The 23,971-nt window shown below is 45.0% G+C and overlaps 1 protein-coding gene across 1 annotated transcript in view; it reads right to left on the reverse strand.

Moving 5' to 3' along the window:
- LOC140903620 (substance-P receptor-like) overlaps window positions 1-23,971 on the reverse strand; it is an 89,896-nt gene that overhangs the window by 22,816 nt on the left and 43,109 nt on the right. The gene's annotated exons all lie outside the window — the stretch shown is intronic.

Here is a 23,971-nt window from a genome sequence, read left to right on the forward strand (position 1 = left end):
TACTCATTTTGTACGTGGAATCTCATTTGGCCTCATCTCCATGAAATACTAATCTAATTTTGTAGGGCTGTTTTCTATTTGGCTCATTACAGAGGTGCCTTCGCAGCACCACAGTTAAGGTTGCGTTGCGATCCCCATTAAACGCAGGCTCTAAAGCAGTCTCAAAGAGCTGAATCCAATTGCTCAGTGGCAGCGGAAAGATCTCAGTGCAAAAAGGGAGGACGTACTTGACTCTGGGAGTGACGTTAGACAGAAATGAGGCGTCCCTTTAAAAAAGGAGCCATAGTGGGGGTGGGGGGGAATTTGCTTCTTTTGGAGCAAGAGCGTTGTGGCTTTTCAGACCCATGTTACTCAGGATTGACAACACGTAGCCATTTGAAATGTCCTGCGTCTTTTCTCTGTTATGTTATGTTGTTTTTGAGGAACAGGGACTAGTCTAAATGACTAGAACTGGGTGCAATTCACTTGGTGAATTTCTCAGCAGAGACTCTAAGGAGATTGAGCTGTCCTCTCTAGCAACCAGGTCTGAGTTTAAGCAGAGGGCCGAGGGTGATGGGTAGGAAGCCAGGCACCCTTCGTCAACACAGAAGCTAAAAAAGACGCTGACAAGCGCAAGGAACCCCATGACGCTAATGCACACTCATGATAGTGGGGAAATACGGCACTGAGCAATGAGAAGGATTCCAGTTGCAGTACTGGAATGTCTTTACTGTTCCAGCAAAAGTCCTTTTTAAAAAAGCCTGCAGTAGCCCTCCATCTCTTTCCACATCCACAGGCAAACATGCAGATTGCATTTCAGCTTGGAGGTTCAGCTATTTAGTGTTTACTTAGCTACTGCTAGAAAGTAACATGGGACATGGGAGTGTGCTCACTGTCTCTCCCTCCTTCCTTTGTTGGAGGCAAATATTAAGCCTGGTTGAGAGAGGCGGGTTGAAAAATCCTGTTTACAATGGATTTGGGATCCAGAGAGCGGAGCTGTTTTTCGTTTCCCCAGGAATTGCATTGTGATGGTTTTATAGCATACACATGCTGCACAGATGTGAATTTTCATTCATAAAAATGCCAGGTTTAGCCTTTTTTAGCTGTGTTATCTCAGGAAGCAGCTATTTTCAAATGCACAAACAAATCCCAATTGCTGTTTTTTAAGAATACTGGTGTGATGGCTGCCTTCTTGGCTGACTGGGGGATTGAACCGGGGACAGTTAAAGTGCCAGGGCTCTGCAGCTGAGGGCTGTAACAGCTGATAGCTGGGGCTGCACAGAGGTTTTCCGGGGTTGGGGCAAAATCTGAAACTGAGGCCCCCCACCCTTCCAAAAAATGATCACTGAGGGAGGCATTTGATGGTTGGACAGTGAGCCCACCCTGTCCCATGAAAGTTTCAGAATTTCAGAAAAATTCCCATTCTACCCTGGGATGAAATGGAGACCTTTTCCTTCGAAAACCCCGGTGGTGGGGAGGGAGAGACACCCACCCCTGAATAGTCCCATGTTTAGAGCACCTGGTTTGTAGGAGCTCACCTTCAAGTCCCTACCACGTCTCAGAGCAGAGCCTTTCATCTGAGTGCACTAACCATTGATCTGCAGAGTCCGCCTTTCTTGTTCTGTGGTCCAAAGAATATTTAATCTACCCTATTGCAGCTTCCTTTCAATAAGGATCAGTTGACGGCTCTTATCAAGAGAAGAGATGCTTGATCTGAACAAGTTTGAACGGTTGGCGGTGCCAAACGTCACTCTGCTCTCCAAGTGTAAAGACTGCCTGTTAAATTGATCAAACGTGATTCTTATGACAGCCCACCTGTGAAAGACTCGTTCATGTCGCACCGCACCCTGAAATAGTCACAGGGTGCAGGCTTAATTCAGAATCAGGCTCAGACTTATGACAGCCCTTTGCTGTCGTTGACTTTGGGGGAATTAGCAGGTGTTTAGCCCTTGTAGAATCAGGCCTTTAGCAGGTAAGGTATTATCTTCTTTATACTACAGTAGCAACTAGCAGCCCTGAGTGAGATGAAGTGCTGGTGGATACATATAAGAGCCATAATGACAGGTTTCAGAGTAACAGCCGTGTTAGTCTGTATTCGCAAAAAGAAAAGGAGTACTTGTGGCACCTTAGAGACTAACCAATTTATTAGAGCATAAGCTTTCGTGAGCTACAGCTCACTTCATCAGTGAGCTGTAGCTCACGAAAGCTTATGCTCTAATAAATTGGTTAGTCTCTAAGGTGCCACAAGTACTCCTTTTCTTTTTATAAGAGCCATAAGACGCCCACACTATAAGTAGGCAAGACAGACACTAATAACTTTTAAACTAAGTTTCACTACCCACTTCTCCCACCTTTCTCATTGTCCAGATACAGCAGCCAGCCAGGGATTTGGACCCATGTTGGTTTTATGCCAAATGAAATATTAAATGAAAAACTTCAGACGCTAAAGGCCAGATAGTTAAAAATGGCTTTTAAAATGTGCCAACAGAATTTGCTGGGGGCATCCATTGTGGCACAAATGGACAACAGAGCGCACAATCATGCAGACTTTGGTTGCATTTTGAGGACGTGCCTCTCAAATTCTTCTTTCCTGGTCAGAGCATCAACAATCCACGAGTCAAATATACATGTAATTTGGCAACAATGGGCCAGGTTGTTGTCTCGCCTTCGTTGGTCTGAATCGGCAGTTACCTCATTGAAGTCAGCGGAATTACCACCCTAAAGCAGGTGCCAGGGGAAAATCGATATCTTTAAAAACGGATATTAAGCTTGCAGAAGTGCAAACAGGCGAGTGAAAAAGAATGAGAGCATCAAGAGAACATCACTTACCCAGCTGGTCTGGCATGCAGAAGACTCCAGATTGTGAACTGTAAATCAGTAAGACTCTGTCCTTTTATTTTGCAAATGAAAGAAAAATAAGCTTATTTTACTTAGCAGTCAAGTGCAACCATCTTCCCCTTCTCCTAAATTTAAAAGCATTGAATCAGCAGCGAATAGAACTGGAACAGATTAGACCTCAGTTTAAAAACAAAGGCAATTGTTTATTATAATTTGTTAACAATGGTAAGATTAAGTTATAAGTAGACACCAAAATGGTGTTAATTCACAGGGGTCTATGCAGGCACGGTATTTTATCCACTCGAGAGGGGCTTAACTTCCATAAAGAAAGAAGTTAAGATTTACTTTCTCAGTATCCCTTATAGCAGGACAGAGTAGTCCACTAACTGCAGTAAGGGACTTTGAGTCAGGATTCTTGGATTTCATTGCCAGCTCTGCCACTAACTTAAAATGATCTTGGTCAAGTCATTTGACCAAGAATACGAGAAACCGAGGATTTTCTGGACAAAAGTCAGGATATGCTTCTACGGGCACAAAGCTCTAAAGATTTAGAGCAGGTTGCACCGCGGAGCCAAGAGGCCAGTGAAGAAGCTTGGCAACATGTGACCTCCAGAAGAAGAAGGGGGAATGTCCGGGTTCCAGCAACGCAGACACAGGTAACTAACCGCTTTCATGTTCTCTCCACAGGTACCATTGCGGAGAGTGGACCAGATGATATGTCTGGGGGGAGAAAGCAGAAGGAGACTCTGCTGGTTGGAAGGCATGAGATGCACTGTCCTGAGGTTGGGGGTTCCACGACCACCACTCCCAAGAGAAGAAGATGGGTGGTGGTGGTGGGGACTCTCTCCTCCGGGGGACTGAGTCATCTATCTGCCGCCCCGACCGGGAAAACCGAGAAGTCTGCTTGCCAGGGGCTAAGATTCGCGATGTGACGGAGAGACTGCCGAGACTCATCAAGCCCTCGGATCGCTACCCCTTCCTGCTTCTCCATGTGGGCACCAATGATACTGCCAAGAATGACCTTGAGCGGATCACTGCAGACTATGTGGCTCTGGGAAGGAGGATAAAGGAGTTTGAGGCGCAAGTGGTCTTCTTGTCCGTCCTCCCCGTGGAAGGAAAAGGCCTGGGTAGGGACCGTCGAATCGTGGAAGTCAACGAGTGGCTACGCAGGTGGTGTCGGAGAGAAGGCTTTGGATTCTTTGACCATGGGATGGTGTTCCATGAAGGAGCAGTGCTGGGCAGAGACGGGCTCCACCTTACGAAGAGAGGGAAGAGCATCTTTGCGAGCAGGCTGGCTAACCTAGTGAGGAGGGCTATAAACTAGGTTCACCGGGAGAAGGAGACCAAAGCCCTGAGGTAACTGGGAAAGCGGGATACCAGGAGGAAGCACAGGCAGGAATGTCTGTGAGGGGAGGGCTCCTGCCTCATACTGAGAATGAGGGGCGATCAGCAGGTTATCTCAAGTGCTTATATACAAATGCACAAAGCCTTGGAAACAAGCAGGGAGAAGTGGAGGTCCTGGTGATGTCAAGGAATTATGACGTGATTGGAATAACAGAGACTTGGTGGGATAACTCACATGACTGGAGTACTGTCATGGATGGTTATAAACTGTTCAGGAAGGACAGGCAGGGCAGAAAAGGTGGGGGAGTAGCACTGTATGTAAGGGAGCAGTATGACTGCTCAGGGCTCCGGTACGAAACTGCAGAAAAACCTGAGTGTCTCTGGATTAAGTTTAGAAGTGTGAGCAACAAGAGTGATGTAGTGGTGGGAGTCTGCTATTGACTACCAGACCAGGGGGATGAGGTGGACGAGGCTTTCTTCTGGCAGCTCGCAGAAGCTTCTAGATCGCACGCCCTGGTTCTCATGGGTGACTTTAATTTTCCTAATATCTGCTGGGAGAGCAATACAGCGGTGCATAGACAATCCAGGAAGTTTTTGGAAAGCGTAGGGGACAATTTCCTGGTGCAAGTGCTAGAGGAGCCAACTGGCGGGGAGCTTTTCTTGACCTGCTGCTCACAAACCGGGAAGAATTAGTGGGGGAAGCAAAAGTGGATGGGAATCTGGGACGCAGTGACCATGAGTTGGTCGAGTTCAGGATCCTGACACAGGGAAGGACCCTGGACTTCAGGAAAGCAGACTTCGACTCCCTCAGGGAACGGATGGGTAGGATCCCCTGGGGGACTAACATGAAGGGGAAAGGAGTCCAAGAGAGCTGGCTGTATTTCAAGGAATCCCTGTTGAGGTTACAGGGACAAACCATCCCGATGAGTCGAAAGAATAGTAAATATGGCAGGTGACCAGCTTGGCTTAATGGTGAAATCCTAGAGGATCTTAAACATAAAAAAGAAGCTTACAAGAAGTGGAAGGTTGGACATATGACCAGGGAAGAGTATAAAAATATTGCTCGGGCATGTAGGAATGAAATCAGGAGGGCCAAATAGCACCTGGAGCTGCAGCTAGCAAGAGATGTCAAGAGTAACAAGAAGGGTTTCTTCAGGTATGTTGGCAACAAGAAGAAAGCCAAAGAAAGTGTGGGCCCCTTACTGAATGAGGGAGGCAACCTAGCGACAGAGGATGTGGAAAAAGCTAATGTACTCAATGCTTTTTTTGCCTCTGTCTTCACTAACAAGGTCAGCTCCCAGACTGCTGCACTGGGCATCACAGCATGGGGAGTAGATGGCCAGCCCTCTGTGGAGAAAGAGGTGGTTAGGAACTATTTAGAAAAGCTGGACGTGCACAAGTCCATGGGGCCGGACGAGTTGCATCCGAGAGTGCTAAAGGAGTTGGCGGCTGTGATTGCAGAGCCATTGGCCATTATCTTTGAAAACTTGTGGCGAACGGGGGAAGTCCCGGATGACTGGAAAAAGGCTAATGTAGTGCCAATCTTTAAAAAAGGGAAGAAGGACGATTCTGGGAACTACAGGCTAGTCAGCCTCACCTCAGTCCCCAGAAAAATCATGGAGCAGGTCCTCAAGGAATCAATCCTGAAGCACTTACATGAGAGGAAAGTGATCAGGAACAGTCAGCATGGATTCACCAAGGGAAGGTCATGCCTGACTAATCTAATCGCCTTCTATGATGAGATTACTGGTTCTGTGGATGAAGGGAAAGCAGTGGATGTATTGTTTCTTGACTTTAGCAAAACTTTTGACACGGTCTCCCACAGTATTCTTGTCAGCAAGTTAAAGAAGTATGGGCTGGATGAATGCACTATAAGGTGGGTAGAAAGTTGGCTAGATTGTCGGGCTCAACGGGTAGTGATCAATGGCTCCATGTCTAGCTGGCAGCCGGTGTCAAGTGGAGTGCCCCAGGGGTCGGTCCTGGGGCCGGTTTTGTTCAATATCTTCATAAATGATCTGGAGGATGGTGTGGATTGCACTCTCAGCAAATTTGTGGATGATACTAAACTAGGAGGAGTGGTAGATACGCTGAAGGGCAGGGATAGGATACAGAGGGACCTAGACAAATTGGAGGATTGGGCCAAAAGAAATCTGATGAGGTTCAATAAGGATAAGTGCAGGGTCCTGCACTTAGGACGGAAGAACCCAATGCACAGCTACAGACTAGGGACCAAATGGCTAGGCAGCAGTTCTGCGGAAAAGGACCTGGGGTGACAGTGGACGAGAAGCTGCATATGAGTCAGCAGTGTGCCCTTGTTGCCAAGAAGGCCAATGGCATTTTGGGATGTATAAGTAGGGGCATAGCGAGCGGATCGAGGGATGTGATCGTCCCCCTCTATTCGACATTGGTGAGGCCTCATCTGGAGTACTGTGTCCAGTTTTGGGCCCCACACTACAAGAAGGATGTGGATAAATTGGAGAGAGTCCAGCGAAGGGCAACAAAAATGATTAGGGGTCTGGAACACATGACTTATGAGGAGAGGCTGAGGGAACTGGGATTGTTTAGTCTGCAGAAGAGAAGAATGAGGGGGGATTTGATAGCTGCTTTCAACTACCTGAGAGGTGGTTCCAGAGAGGATGGTTCTAGACTATTCTCAGTGGTAGAAGAGGACAGGACAAGGAGTAATGGTCTCAAGTTGCAGTGGGGGAGGTTTAGGTTGGATATTAGGAAAAACTTTTTCACTAGGAGGGTGGTGAAACACTGGAATGCGTTACCTAGGGAGGTGGTAGAATCTCCTTCCTTAGAAGTTTTTAAGGTCGGGCTTGACAAAGCCCTGGCTGGGATGATTTAATTGGGGTTAAGGGATGTTTTGAGCAGAGGTGTGGACTAGATGACCTCCTGAGGTCCCTTCCAACCCTGATATTCTATGATTCTATGATTTAATTCTCTGCCCTAGACCCTTTCAATCCAACCCCAACCCAACTACAAGTGTCGGGTTCGGGTTGGGTCTGAAAGCAATCTGACCCGCTTGAGGTGGGTAATCTCTGATCGATTCCTCCTGCCCGTGGTGGTCAGCACGCAGTGGCTGCATTTCATGCTCCCAGCTGACCGCTGCCATTTCACTGCGTTGAATATGCTGTGGAGCGAGCGTGCCAAAGAGTTGCAGCGTCTCTCACTCTGCAGCATGCCCGGCACAGCAAGAGGGCAGGACTGTGGCACACACGGCAACCCCATGGGCAGGAGGCAGCCAGAGGAGGATTGTGGGCATGGGGCCAGGCCCCAAAGACAAGGCAGAGATGGCAGCAGTGAGACAGATTCCAGGGCAAACGTTGGGTTCAGGTTGGGTCTGAAAATGACTCAACACTCACAGTGGGTTCCGATCGGTTATGGACTAGTTGAGTTTGGGTTGGGCTTTAAAAGGAGACCCGAACAGACCTCTTCTCTGCGCTTTTGTTGATACATATCTAGGTTAGTTGTTATAACTACTTCACCTTACCATGGTAGTGAGGATTTATTTGTCTTATTCATTCATGTCTGAGAAATGCTCTGACCTTTTAGGAAAGGTTCTTTGTAAGTGCAAAGAGGAGAATGAACTGGCTAGTGTGCATGAGCACCCTTGCCCTCTACTGGGTGGAATTAGAACTGTTCACCTGGGTGTCATAGGTCCTATACTGCTAGCAGCCCACTGAGAGATTCTCCTTTAACTCAAGTGGTAGATGCATGATCTCTTGGTATAGCAGGATCCAAGTTGTATCCTCACTGCCTTGAAGTTCCAAGTGGCCATGGTGTGTAGCTTAGTGGCAGCTAGGAAGTGATAGGTGCCCATGTTTGTTACGTTGTTATTAGAATTGTTCAGGTTTAGTTATCTTCCCAAATAAGGTATCTCCTTAGATAAAGAAGCTCTTTCCTTTCGTGAGCCACCTCCCCCCAGGAAGTACATGATATTGCCCATGTGCTCTGTCTTTGGCTACCAGAGACAATGTTTCTATTATAGCCTTTTCTTTCCTATCATCTTTACTAATTGTCCTAACCTTCGTGAGTTATGTGAATTGAGTTGGGTTTTTCTGAAAAGAAATGGGATATCAAATGCCAAGCGGGATGATAAATATCACTAAATCTAAGGGAACAAAAGCAAAAGAAAAGTCGATTCATAAGGCCGTAAGGGACTGTTGTGATCCTCTAGTCTGACGACCTGCATAAGACAGTCCTGTAAAGAACATCTATGAATTATGCTCTAGTTCAAACAGGAATGATCTTTTAGAAAAACATCATCCTGTCTAAACACTGGCACAACATTAGCTTTCTTCTAGTCTTCTGGAACTTTCCCAGCATTCCAAGACATATTGAAAGTCACATTAACAGTCCAGATTGCCCCTAAGCCAGCTCTTTTAAAACTCTCAGATGCTGATTTTAAAATATCTGACTTTAGTAGCTGTTGTTTAAGTTCCTCCTGAGTTACTTCTGAGATGAATAGTGCCTTATAGAAGCCCTATCTTGCAAACTCACTGACATCAGTAGTCCCACCGACGTTAATTGGATTTCTCCTTTGAGTAAAGATCTGTAAGAAAGTCTTGACAGGACTATGCCCTAATAGTCTATGTTGTAGAATAGTTCTGGCTAGAATGAAATTGCATTGCTAGCTGATTTCCCTTTTCTGATTTTCTGTGTGCTCAGAATATACAAACCCAAAGAACAAGAAAAATGACTATCAATGGGGAGGGGAAAAAATAAACAGATCATTTAATTTAAAGCAAATAACTTATTGATTTTTCAATAGCCTTCTTTGTGGTCATGGTACGTAACTATGATTCATGCTCTCTTGCAGTTATCCTAACATGCACCATGAAATTTAACTGTTCATGTTGTTCATTAACAAGGCATCTCCATGGCTACGTAGAGCCACGGGCCAATACCACCTGCAGCAGAGGAGAGGTACATTGACCAAGATGCTATGTGACCTATGCCAGGAAGATTCTCTATCCAGACAGAGAGCCCCAGCCCAAAGTCTGTTTATCTGGATTTGTCCCTAACGTGGATTCTGAGAAATGAAAATTGTCAGGCACAAAGGGCCAAATTCAGACCTGCTGTGAGTGCTTCCAGCTACTGATGCAAGGTATCGGATATCTCTTTGGTTCCAAGTATTCTGTCAATTTCTTCCATAATGGGGAACCTGGTTATGACAGGGTAACCCCCATCTTGGTGAGTACATGGCTGGAACTTGAGTGGAGAGAGGACAAAATTGCATCCCAACTAAGCACCCAGTTTGGGCCACAAAAGACCAAAGCATGATTCAAAAATACTGTGTAGACATGGTTCAGTGCCATGAACACGGCAAGGCTAAATGATGTTGTATCCTTGACTTGTTATGATCAGGAGTGCTTCAGTATGGCAGTGCTGGAGCTCTGTCCCCACCTGTCTTGCCTCTGTCTTCCTTCCTCTCCCATTTCAAGCTCTCTGCCCATTATCTTGGCCATGAGACTGCAAACAAGCTAGCTGTGACAGCATTTCCTTCCTTAAAGAAACCCAAGTCATTCCACAGTGTCAGTGGCATTTGACACCAGCCCAGCCATCTGCCTCTTCAAAGTTATTTTAGGAAAAGCAAAACAGCGTCCGGAATTAACACTGGCTTCCCATTACTAGGGCAGTGTTAGGACTGGGACCCACAGACCTCACAGCCCGCCAAAACCCAACTGCAAGGGAGATCAGGGACACAAGATGTAAAAGTGCAGGGAACTTAAAACCAGCACGGGATGAATGGCCCTGATTCTTTTGCTACATTATTTCAGATCCACACCACTATAACTGCAATGATTTCCAGGGAAGAATTAGGTTTAATATCTTTAATGGATGAAGACAATATTTTAAATGAGCGCCATTCCCTGATGTATCCACATCTCTGCAACAGTGACAGGCCTGTGTGGAAGTAAGGAGACTGGATTCCATCAGGACAGGTGCCTTTTTGCTCTGAGCAGTGTGTGCAGTTGCAAATTGCTTTGCATTCCTACAGATCGTTCATGCAAGCAATTGGAGCATTTGGCCAACATCAATCAGTATTAATCATTTAGTGCATCCCGCTAGGAGGTAGGTTTTAGGTCCATTTTATGCATAAATTAATTAACAAAAGATGAGCCATACTCAAAGGTAATGCCTATTCCTTCATGTTTATACACCAGGCAGCAGAATAATAATTCTGATTATACAGGCATCAAAACTTAACAGCTCACAATCACCACAAATAGACCTTCCAATGCAGGGGGAAAAATGGAGAGAGTTCAGGGAGCAGCCATGGGAAGGATTAAAGAATTGGAAAACCTGACTTATGATAGACTCAAGGGGTTCCATCTGTTTTCTTTAACAAAGAGAAGGTTAAGGGATGACTTGATCACCATAAGCTCCTATCTGGGGAACAGAAATTTGATAAGACATCTCTTCAGTCTAGCAGAGAAATGTATAACAAGATCCAATGGCTGGAAGACAAAGCTAGACAACTCCAGACTAGAAAGAAAGTGAAAATTTTAACAGTGAGGGTAATTAACCGTTGGAATAATTTACCAGTGGATTCCACTTCACTGAAGTTTTTTAATTCAGTCATGACTTGCTGTTTTTGTAAAAGACCTGCTCTTATTCAAATGGGAATTACTTCAGGGAAGTCTTATGACCTATGTTATGCAGGAGGTCAGACTATGGGCCGTCTGGCCTTAGAATCTATGACCAGCAAAACTGTCTTCCAAGGGCAGGTGCTGAAATCCTCACCACTCATTCACATCCAGGTGAACTGCAGATTAAACCTTATTCATTCCATCAGGGCTCTATATCAGTGGAGGGAGGCAAAGTTCAGCCACCTCCAGCCAAGAACCAGGACACTAGGTTGGCATGTGACCCCCTTCACCCCCTGTGTACAACCGCCTCTCATTCTCCCCCCTGCCCCCAGTTCCAGGGTTTTTTTTTTTCAGTCTAAGAACTTGATAGTCGCATCTCCCTGTCTTGGTTGCACATTTACCTGGGACTAGTAGATCCACATAAGGACAGTCTGTAGCCACTCCCAAGGCCATTGTCGAGATGACCTCCTGCTCTGCCCCAGCATGTGCCAGCCAAGGGACTAGTTTGGCAGCATGCAGAGCCTGGGGAAGATGCATGAAGCATTATGTGGGGCTTCCGGGGTGTGGAGGATTTAGCACTGCCCACCTTCTGTTGCCATTTCAGATAGGCTAGAGAGAGAACTTAAGTCTTGCCTGGGAGCAGAAGTCCCAAGCTGGCTTGTAGGAAAGGTAACTGTAAGAACTGAAATTTTGCTGAGCAGGAATCTGTGGTGTATTGTTAAAAATAGCTGTTCAGATATTTTTGCAATATTAACCGCAAAATAGGTGCAAAAGATACAACAGATGAAATTGCCCAAATACGGGGATAAACAATGAGTAACTATCTGGAGAAAATAACCCAAGATAAGAAGTATGTGCCAAAAGAAGGAACCGGGTAAGGGTTAGTGTGATAAACAAGAAGGGAAAGAAAGGTTATGCTTATCCTAAAACATCATGAGGAAGTAGAACTATGCAGCCTGGATGTAGGCTCTCAGAGAGCTACAGGGGCTGTTGGTAACTGTGTGCCTCTCTGTGTGTGAGCTGGCTTTGCTATTTAATCAATAAATCCAATCAAATAAAAATGGATTTAGCCAAGGTTTGTTGTTGTTGATGAACTAATCCAGACTTGAGAGAAACCCCTCTGCTTAAACCTCTAATCACAGTTAAAATTTGTAATCGATTACTGGTTATCAATTCATTATTAATGATCAGGAAATTATCAATACAGTGCACCAGAGATTAGTTTCACCCTGTATGAGTGGTGTCTGCAGTGACACTTGCAATCAAGCCTTACACTTCCAAGGTATAATCTGAGGGCACAGATCACCAGCTGGGCTCAGGGAGAAATCTGCCCCCTCACCCACACTTCCCCCCATTGTGTAGTGTTGCAATTAGGTACATTGTATAATTTATATGCCGCCTTCTAAAACATCCAGCGCTGACTGCCGTTGGTGGCAGGATGCTGGCTTAGATGAACCAGAGACCCTCCGCAGTGTGATCAGCTCTGGTATGAGGAAGCTTGGGATTTCCCAGCCCAGCTTTTTCAGTGCAGCTCTAGTTTTGGCAGAGGGTGTAAACTGACAACAAAATCGAATGAAATATTCGGTGCTCGGCATGCCAACCTGGAGGCCCTGGTAAAAACATAAGTACAGCCATGCTGTGTCAGACCCATGGTCCATCTAACCCATTATCCTGTCTTTAAAAGGTGGCCAGTGCCAGATCCTTCAAAGGGAATGAACAGGGCAATTACTGAGTGATCCATTCCCTGTCCTCCAGTCACAGCTTCTGGCAGTCAGAGGTTTAGAGATACCCAGAACATGAGATGGCATCCCTGACCATCTTAGCTAATCAGAGAGAGAAGGTGGATAAGGTAATATCTTTTATTGGACAAACTTCTGTTGGTGACAGAGAAACCCACATTGTCCGACACAACTACACTGCATACTCCTTGGCTAATAGCCATTGATGGACCTATCCTCCAGGACCGTATCTAATTCTTTTTTTTTAACCCAGTTATACTTTTGGCTTTCACGTGAACTGCTGGCACCAAGTTCCACAAGTTGACTGTGCGTTGTGTGAAGAAGTGCTTCCTTATGTTTGTTTTAAACCTGCTGCCTATTAATGTCATCGAGTGACCCCTAGTTTGTGTGTTATGAGAAGGAGTAAGTCACACTTCCTTATTTACTTTCTCTACACCAGTCATGATTTTAAAGACTTAGTCTCCTCTTTTCCAAGCTGAAAAGTCCCCGTCTTTTTAATCTCTCCTCATTTAGAAGCTGTTCCATATCCCTGATTAATTGGTTGCTCTTCTCTATACCTTTTCCAATTCTATGCATCTTTTTAGAGATGGGGTGACCAGAACTGCGTGCAGGATTCCAGGTGTGGGTGTACCATGGATTTGTATAGTGGCATTATGATATTTTCTGTTTTATTCTCTATCCTAATTATTATCTAGCTGTGCCAATTCATTTGTTTCTAATGCCTTTCCAGCCACCTGGTCGACTTCCTGCAGCAGAGGAGACTCAAAGGTTTGCCTCAGTGCACGATGGAGCAGCATTTCCCCTGCACGAATCACGCTGGAGTGATTTGCTGTTTGCTGCCCCATTAGGGTAATACACTTAGTCCCGTTTGAGATGAACAGCAGCGCTTCAGAGAAGAACCTTTCAGTGCAACTGCATGGTGGGCTGCAGGACACATGGCTTGTACAAAACAGCCTCTTAAAGCTGCTGGTACATACAGCAGGATTCACCAAAATACGGGTAGCTAGATTCCACCTGCTCAGCAGTGGTAGGGTACACTAGCCTGGGGAGAGGACCCAGCGAGCCCTTCCCAGCAGGTTAATCGGCTGGCCTAGGACCCAGGCCGGAGCTCAGTTCCCATCTCTCTGACTCCTGACCTAAAGCAGTTTGCTTCCTCTTTGTGCTCCCCCATAATTTTTCCATTCTCCAACCCTTTGTCTGGGCCTGTCTGTTTAGATTATAAACTCACTCTGGCTGGATGTCTGTATAGTACCTAGCACAACGGGGCCCTGAGCTCAGTTGGGGATGGGTCAGCTAGCGCACTTGGCAGGAACAGTAGAACAATGGTGGCCCATCGATTTCCTGGATGGCTGTGTGGTGGAGGACACTGGCTACACTGCCTCACCCCCAGGGATGCCCTCCCTGCATGTCTCCCAGTCCTTAAGCATTGCTCCTTCGAAAGGTATCACATCTGCAGGCATGGTCACTCATGCAGGGCGTGTCCTTTGCTTTGTTTGTGCTGTCCAGGCTCATCAGAGCCACTGTAAAGCCCCATGGTCTTCATCATTCGTAACTCGGGATAGGCGTAGCTTTTTGGAGGAAAAAACAGCCTGAAGGCAGGGATAACGGAACACATTCACCCAATGCTAATTGAAGGACAAACGCCCTGCGATCATCAATAAGTTGCCTTGTATTTTCTGCAATATCAACCCTTCTACAAGGATATTTCTACAAGGAACTGATAGAAAAATGTGACATTTTCGCTAAGTGTCGCTGGTTTCCTGACAGCCTCGGTGAAGATAAATAGGTTTTAAATGAGGGTGATCCCAATGCAAGATGCAATGGCTCTGCCCATTCAAAGCCAGAGGCTTAGAGCGCTTAGCTGGATATTTTTCTTCAGCTGACAAGACGCTAGACAAGCATCAAGAGTGCCAGCGTACCTGGGATGAATTCTAAACGGGATCACAAAGGCTTTTGTTTGAAAGAAATAGTGAGGAGAGTGGATTTAGTCAGCCCTTGAAAAGGATGCCCAAGTTTTCCCAATTCTCCCAGGGAAACAGAGTTACAAAGAATCTGCATGGAAAAGCAGCCCAAGCTTGTACTCCAGCAGCTGGGACTGTACAACAAGGGTTGGATCACTTGATAAATTACCCTGTTCTGTTCTCTTCTCTCCCTCTGACACACCGGTCATTGCTGGAAACCAGGATACTGGGCTAGATGAACCATTGGTCTGACCTAGTACGGCCGTTCTTATGACATTGTAGTATGAACAACACATAATTGGGAAGTCTCATTTTGTTTGCGAGCACTCAGAGCAGCCTGGAGGAAGCCTCTGATGACAGCAGCCTGCATTTGATTGTAGTTCAGCCTGGAGACGTGCGGATTACTCCCTAACAAGATGTTTATTCCACCCAAAGACAGGGTGTCCTCTGTATCTTTACTGGAATTCCGAGGATTTCCCCCTCAAGCTGTGTAGCAAAATCTCTAGGCTAAATAGGACTCATGTTGGAACCAGCCAACATGGCTCTTTAATCACCCAAAGTCTTGTTTCACTCACATCCTTGCCCCTCCTTCATAACTAGAGAACCCTGGTTTAGCAGTGCTCCCAGGCTGAGATGCAAGAGAGTCGCTGAAATACATTCTTCTGTAACGCTAGTTTAATTCAGTCTGAGTCTATGCATTTTTAATGGTCCAACTGAGAGGATAATTTAGTTTCAGGGCTTGGATTAGGGCCTCAATTATGTAGCAATTCCAAGCACAGTTACTGAGCTGGTTCCACAGCAGGTACCTGCCTGATGTCTTACGCCACACCTTTCATCTGAGGGCGTTAATGTTCCCATTTTACAGAAGAAGCTGAGTCATGGATGAATTCTGAGGGAAGACCTATTGGGTGAGCCAGGAAAAGAACCCAGAAGTCCTGACTCCTTCCTCTGTTTTTATCACCAAGGCCTTGCCTACACAGAGGAAACTGACTGGCATAGCTACTCCAGAATAATTATTCTACGGTAGCTATTCCAGTGTAGCTCCCCTGTGTGGATGCTATTCTGGAAAAAGAGATTTTATTCTGGAATAATCACTCTGCCATCAAAGTGAAGTAATTATTCCAGAATAAAATGACTATTATTCTGAAGTAGTGTCCACAAGGGGAGCTATTCCGGGATAGCTACAGCAGAATAATTATTATGGAATAGCTATGCTGGTCAATTTCTCCATGTAGACAAGCCCCAAGATGCTTCCTTGATTGCTTCCTTTTTAAACAGCACTCCATTGTTTCGCCCCCAGAAGACAGACTATTGTACACTCGTGCATGTCCTATGCTGATTGTTGAAGTTGAGTGGGGAGGGGGAAAGGAAGTGTGTGCATGACCCTGGGCCTAGTTGGATAAGATCACCTCGCTGTAAACTGACATCCAAAGTGGTTACCATGCGAGGAATTGAGGCAGACTGGAGAAAGTGCTCTGTTACTCTAAAGTCTCTGGCAGAGATTAGCTCACGTGGGGTATTTATATTCGGACACCTCTCTGCAGAGAGATTATCAAAGAATTCACTGTGCATTGTTACTTCTCAACTTGGACACGGAGTCACAAGTGCAAGAGCAAAGCATGTGCTTTTTGCTGACACGTGTAGAAAGATTCATAGATTATAAGGCCAGAAAGGACCATTGTGATCATCTAGTCTGACCTCCTGTATAAACACAGGTCATAGAACTTCCCTCAATTCCTGTTTTGAACTTGAATTTATAGTTTAGAAAAACATCAGTCTCGATTTTAAGAATGTCTACCACTAACCCTTGGTAAATTGTTCTAATGGTTAATTACTCTAACTGTTAAAAATTTGCACCTTATTGCTAGTCTGAATTTGTCTAGCTTCAATTTCCAGCCATTGGATCTTGTTTACTTTTCTCTGCTAGATTGAAGAGCCCTCTATTATCAAATTTCTGTTCCCCAAATAGGAACTTCTCGACTGTGATCAAATCACCCCTTAGCCTTCTCTTTGCTAAGCTAAGCAGATGGAACGCCTTGAATCTATCATAAATCAGGTTTTCCAAGCCTTTAATCGTTCTCACGGCTGCTCCCTGAACTCTCTCCAGTTAACATCCTTCTTGAATTGTGGACACCAGAACTGGCTCTCGTAGTAATCGCACCAATGCCAAAGAAAGAGGTAAGAAACCTCCTCTGCTCCCCTGCTTATACAACCAAAGATTGCATTAGCCCCTTTGGTCACCGCATCGCATTGGGGGCATATGTTCGGTTGATTATCCGCTAGAGCCCCTGGTCTTTTTCACCGTCACTGCTTCCCAGGAGAGAGTCCCCTCTCTTGTAATTATAGCAGAGATTCTTTGCTTCTATCTGTATGCCCTGTGCAGCATCTCTCGGCACGCATTAGAAAGAGCAACAGAATCAATCATTGTGCACCGAGAGGCATAAAATCCTCGTTCATTTCAGACAGGCACCTATATTTTGGGTCTTATCTAAGTCTCTGGACCTTTGAGACTTCCCTGCTCCTCTAATACCATGGTTTTCAAACGTATTTGATTGCTCTCCCCCCCCCGCCGCCCTTCTTAGTGTCTGTACTAGTTCACCTTCCCCGGGCACCCAGCCAGCAGCCACCACTCTGGGTTGCCCAGCTCCGAAGGCAGAGTGGAGAGCGGCGGCTGCTGGCTAGGCACCTAGTTCTGAAGGCAGCGCGGCCGCCAGCAGCAGCGGAGAAGTAAGAGTGGCCTGGCATGGCAATGCCACACTTACTTCTCTGCTGGTGATGCTACCCTCAGAGCTGGGCACCCAGACAGCAGTCACTGCTCTCCAGCCACCCAGCTCTGAATGAGCGCAGTAAGTTGTTCCCTGCCCCCCCTTCCCTAACGCATCTCTCGCATCCTCCCCAGACTACATTCTACCATGTACCTCAGTTTGAGAGCCTCTGCTCTATTACCTACGCTGTGATATTAAAAAGGGAGTGGAATGTCGGGCAAGCAGTATCCAAAGCTGCTACTGCCTTGTCCCCCTTCCTAATAGCAGTCAACGGACACTTGCCTGCGTAACGGAAGTCAGGATTTCGTCCCAGCTGTAACCTGTGGAAGTGCTTCGTTTCGTCAAAGGCAAAGGAGACATGGAGAAATGAGGCTGCTCAGAGTCCAGGCTCCCTTTCTCTGGGTATTTATTAATGCAAGAAATAATCTGTTCCGTGATCTGGTGATTAAGGCCCCCCAAGCTGTTAACAAGCATTGGATCCTCACTCTGCCTCCAAGCTGAGTCTAAAGATTTAGGTTAATGACCTGCCAAATTCTGAAAACCCATTGGTTTAATTAGACTACAGTGCATGATCCTGAACAAAGTAACAAGCCAGCTACGTACCGCCTGCCAATAAGTCAGTCACTGAAACCGTACGACAGGCTGGAGGTGAATATGGCAGTGTTTCATCGGAAGTTGATCTTTGCTTTCAGTTTCTTCCTCCTTCCCGCCTTAGATGAGTTTGTGATCAGAGCCTGAGCTCCTCTACTTTGCACGAAGAGTGTTTCGTGTGGGCAGTGGCAGGGCAAGCTTCCCTGCAGAGACAACCCACGCCTGAGAATAGTGGGGGTGAGGGCAACCAGCTTCAGCAGTGTTCGTGTCAGTACAAGCCAAGCATCAAATTTCGGGACGGGGACATGATCCCATTTGCCCCCCACGCATTGCCTCTGCTTCCCTTCATGGCTCCATGCCAGGGATACTGTGTATTTTGGCTGGGTTTTTGAAAGGAGCCTAAAGGGTTTGGGAACCTCACTACCTTAGGCTCCCTTGACGTATCCGGGCCATAATCCCGTGAAGCGAAGTCACCAAATACTGCCCAATTCCAGCAAGTCTTCACAGAGCTATCCCACCCTACCTTTTTTTTTTTAATGTAGGCCATAATTACAAGATGGGGGCTCTATCCTTTGTACCTATTATCTGTCGAGATATAACCACAGCATGAGAACTTACAACGCGCCAGAGACTACCCAGAACTTCCTATCCAGCATGTTATGGATAACGTACCCAACAACACCTGAAATCGCATCTTCCATTCCAAAACAAGCACATTATTACTGACCCACCAAGCCGCCCTCCCGGTTTCGACCCGCCACGCAGACTTGGACTATGTTGAGCCGGGTCTGAATAAGCCAGCCTATCAGGCTGACCAGCATTATTTCTTTGTGCTTCCATGTCTATCCTATTGTCTCCTGTTGTCTTTTGTCTTGTGCTTAGATCAGAAGCTGTAGGGACAAGGGGCCGTCTTTTTGTTCTGTGTTTGTACCGCGCCTAGCACAATGGGGTCCTGGTCCATGACTACAGCTCCTCGGTGCTTCGGTAATACGAATAATTAACAAGCTGTGATGTCGTTGTTGTTATCCGTTATGCAACCACATTCTGCTGCAGCAGGTAGGTCCAAAGCTGGTATAACTGTGAGTAGCTGTGCTTGGGATTTCAGAGCATTTTCATCTTAGCAGTGGCTAATTTTGTCATGAAAGGCGTAATTAACATTCTCCTCCTTAGTAACTTGTTTGCTGCTCACCAGCGTCATAAGAATTGCCCAGGGCCTCTGAGCCAGTGTGTTGTCACTGTAACTAACAAAATGCAATTAGGGGATGAAACGCAGGGGGCACATTGAGCCTTCCGGTTGACAGACTGACAAGAGAACAAATTTCCCAGTCTCTGGCGCTCAGAGCGAGAGACATTGTCTCTCTTTATACAACCATGACCAGATAAATTCACCTATTTGTAGTACTTGTTTGTGGCTTGTAGAGCAGAAAGAATGTAGCTAAGGAAATATTGAGAGCTATGCTTAATTTATTTTTCTGCATGAATTGTATGCTGAGGCCACATGTGCTTCCAGCCGTCCAAGACAATCCAGCCAAAAGCTTCATGGCTTCCCCAAACTTTTCACTGTCACAAATCCATCGATTATGATGTGTAAAGAGCCGCCATGTGTAATACGGTCTATGCAATGGCAATAATATAGATACGTTCGCTCATATCGCACATCAGTAGATTAATCTGCCTCACAGTGACACTTCTCAAAGGATTCAATCCGTGAACTAGCATGAGATAGTGTTGTCAAGTAAATAGGGCACTGGGCTGGGAGTCAGGAGATCTGGGTGCTAGTCCAGTTCTGCCACTAACCTTCTGTGTAACCTTGGTCAAGTCCCTTTGCCTCCCACCCATTCCATTTTGTCTATTTAAACTAAAAGGTCTCTCAGCAGTGACTGTCTCGCTATGTATTTGCACAGTGCCTAGCACAAGGGGCCTAAGTCAGGACTCTAGGTGCATAAATACAAATAATAAATAATACTAATTATCTGAACCTCCCAATGTTTGAAGTTCCCCAGTCGCTATAATTGACTAGATCATCTCTACTATGAATTCTGGGCCATTACGTGTCTCTGATTTGGGGCGCTGCATCAAGATTTGATACCCTTGAAATAGCTCTTAGAGAAATATTTGCTTTGGCTTCAACCAGTTTGATAATGAGTTTAGCAACCTGAACCCTAGCTGATCATTCCTCTGGGTTTTAGATCGCTAATGTCTTTTTGAACTCGTGACATTTCACTCACCCTCTGATTAAGCTTCTACAGAAAGGAATTGAAACAGCCAGCCTCCCTGACATCAGAAGTGCAAAACAAAGATGGCTGCACTGCTGTCAAAGCAGTGGGGTCACCCAGAACCTTGAAATGCTAGAAATAATTAGAAGGAACCTCAGTAGGAGGAAAATATATGCATGCTAGGTAAACTCCTACCAGGTCTTTCATCTGCCAGTCTTGCTCAGGCTTTATAATATACACATAGAGAGAGAGCACCTGGGTGATTTGATGTTAAAGTGTTTGTTTCTTGGCATGAGTTTAGGATGGTTATATTACTCGTTCACAAGTGGCTTAAGTGAAAATTAAGGAGGCATTCTGGAGCTCTCAGTGTGGCCCAGTGGCTAAAAGAGTTAATATGATCCTGGGGTGTATAAAAAGGGGAATCTCAAGTTGGAGCCGAGAGGTTATTTTACCTCTGTATTTGGAACTGGTACGGCCGCTGCTGGAATCCTGTGACCAGTTCTGGAGTCCGCAGTTCAAGGAGGTTGATGAATTGGAGAGGGTTCAGAGAAGACCCAGAGAATGGTTAAAGAAAACATCCCTTATAGTGATAGACTCAAAGAGCTCAAGCTATTTAGCTTAACAAAAAGAAGGTTAAGGGGTGACTTGATTCATCTACTACGAGCCACATGTTGAATAAGTATTTAATAATGGGTTCTTCAATCTAGTACAGGAAAGTCTAACACAGTCCAATGGCTGGAAGTTGAAGCTAGACAAATTCACACTGGAAATAGGGTGTAAATTTTTCACAGTGAGAGTAATTAACCATTGGAACAATTTACCAAGGGTCGTGGTGGATTCTCCATCACTGACAACATTTTAAATCAAGATTGGATGATTTTCTAAAATCTCTGCTCTAGGAATTAGTTGGAGGAAGTTCTCTGGCCTGTGTTAGACACATAGATCAGAGGTTCGCAACCAGGGATCTGGGGCCTACTGGGGGGCCATGAGCAGGTTTCCACCAAAATAAACCAGAGAACAGGGCCAGTGTTAAACTTGCTGCAGCCCAGTCAAAAAGCCAAAGTTCGAGCCCCACTGAGGGCTGAAAGCCAAAGCCAGAGCAACTTAGCTCTATGGTGTGGGGCCCTGGGCAATTGCCCTGCTTGCTACCACCTAACATGTGGCTTTTCATCTACTGGATATGCAGAAAACCAGTTGTTGTGGCACAGGTGGGCCATGGCATTTTTTAGCATGTTGAAGGGGGGCCTCAGAAAGAAAAAGGTTGAAAACCCCTGGACTAGATGATCACAATGGTCCCTTCTGACTTTGAGTCTGACCCTCTTCAAGATTGGCCCCAAGGATGGGGCAGCATAAGGCTAAAGGGCTGATTTGTACTAATTAGGGCTGGGTTGATGGTTTAGAAATAGATTGGTCAACTCTTAAGGAAAATTCCTACAGAAGTTTATGTAGGGGGCCATCTCCTTTCTCTTACCCATGCTGGAGAATTTAAAAGAGAATCCTATCCCTGCTATAAAATTTTAGAAGATGGTTCAAAATGCCCTTAGGAAGGATTTCATTCACTATTGAATTCAATAGGATTTTCAGAGTAGTTTTTAATATAAACCTATTGGCTTCCACCACAGGATTTTTGTTTTATAAGCAAAGCATGTTTGACCCAGCTGTTCTAGTGTCCTATGAATCTGAATTTCTGTGAGTTTAGGTTCAGCAGGTCTTAAATCCTGCATGGCAAGGTCATAATAGCATCCTGGAGGAGCCCATACACTCCAAAGAAGCATATTTGCATTTCAAGTTAAGAGAGGGTCAGGTATAATGGAGAAATGGCTGCTGTTGGCACATAATCATGGACATAAGCGCTGGAAAGGATCTTTTCAGTCAGCTGTTCCATCCCTCCCAGCCAACGCAGAACTATTCTGTACGGCACTGTACGGTTTTAGGAGCTTTGCCAAGTTTGCATGGCCGCCTTTGTGAGGCTTTTCCACAGGCTAACATTCCTCATGACAATGAAGTATTTCCTTTTCCTAACTTTGTGCCATTACTCCTAGCTTTCCATCCTTGGCCCACCCTCGCCAATTCTTCTACCGCCTCAAAGTATTTACTTGGAGATGGTTCTCATGCCCCTTTCAGTCATTGCTTAGCCAAGCCATCCATACCAAACTCTTTACATCTCTCCTCCTTAAATCCAAACCCTTAATCATTTTAGTTACCTGTCCCTGAATTTCCTCCATTTTGTCAGCGTCCTTCTGATATAGCTCCATTTTGCCATTTCCTTCCAGAATTGTACTCACTCTATGAAGCATTTTAAGACACAGTTTACATGAAAGGTGCCATACAAAATAAAGCTGCATTAAACTACAAGCATAAATAATGCCCTAAGAGGAATGCACAATCCATCTGCATCCGCAGAGATAGGACAGGATATTTTATCATCCCTTCAATGAAATTTCCATCAAGAACTAGCTTTAAAGGACAGAAAACAGCCAGGCACAGCAATGGCTCTGGTGTAGCATTTTGATAATCGGTAGTACCACATCCAGTTTAATTTATATTTCCATGTATTCAATAGGATTTAGTTACCTAGGGCCCTTATGCTGAACAGTTCCTTAATCCACAAATGAGAACCTTACTCACTCTGAATAGCACTTTACCCATGAGTTATCGGAATCTGGCCACCAATAATCTTAGTTGGTTTTGTTTATTTGTATTTTTATCTCCATTTAGTTGGAGTCTTCCCAAGAGTCTTCCCAAGCTGATCATAGAAGTTAAACTGTAGAAAATTCATCAAAAATTTTCCAACAGAATTTTTCCATTGGAATATGTTGCTTTGTCTAAATGTTCTGTGGGAATGTGTGGGAAAAGTTTTGTTTAGGGGGGAAAAAATCGAAATGAAGCATAAAAAACATTTTGATCTCTGCTGAATGGAACATTTTGATTTTTTGTTTCAAAAGTTATTTTTATCACTTATAATATAATGTAAAACAATATAACACTGCAAAAAATCTAAATAAAAATGAAAATTTTCAATTAACCCAAAACAATTTAAAAAAAATCATGTCATGGATACTTTGAAATTTGAGGTCTCTGTTCTGAATCAGAACAAAAGCAGATTTAAAAAGTGGGGAATTTCTCTGCAAAATGGAAATTTACAGTTCCTGCATAACACTACTGAATTGCACATTGGTGCAATGAGCCAAATTTGTCTTTGGTGTAGCTCTGGAATTAGACCATGGATAAGTGTGGCCCAATTAGTTCAGTAGGGATAAAATACATTACCAGCAACAGCATCTTTGTCATGATCAGCCAATATGACTTTCTTTTGCATTCAAGCTTGGTCAATACTTGTATGGAAGGCCTTCAGAGAAAACCAAACTATTGTTCTGTACTGACCTCATTTCCCTCCCTCCTATTCAACTGCCTAAGAAGGGGTACATGAGAGAGAATATTTAAAAGTTCTTGACCTTAAGTGTATGTACCTTGCCTGAAAGAGATAATAAATCTATTGTTGTGTAAAGTAAACATACAATGGATGCAGTACCATGGGATATTATAGGGTTTACTTACATCCTTTCTAGAATTAAAAAAAGAAAATTGGTAACTACTTGTACGCTCGTATGCTGCATTGTAAATGGAATTGGATGCTTTTGTTAGATCAGAGGCTGTATGGTCCAGTGGCTAAGGCGCTAAATGCAGAGTCAAGAGCCCTGAGTTTTGTTCATGGCTCCACCACTTTGTGTCCGGGGCAATTCCCTGCATTTCTGTGTGCCGGTTTCCTCAACTGGGGATAGTGATAACCTCCTTTAAGTGCTCTGAGATTCTCAAGTGAAGGAAGAGCTATAGTGTATAAGGGCTAAAATATTGCCATGATACTGAATCTTGCTTCAGGGGCTCAACAAACTTAGGAGAGGGAAGACATTTTCGTCATGGAATATAATAGTGGGAATA

The sequence above is a fragment of the Lepidochelys kempii genome, chromosome 26 (assembly GCF_965140265.1).
Source record: "Lepidochelys kempii isolate rLepKem1 chromosome 26, rLepKem1.hap2, whole genome shotgun sequence".
Lineage (NCBI taxonomy): Eukaryota > Metazoa > Chordata > Testudines > Cheloniidae > Lepidochelys > Lepidochelys kempii.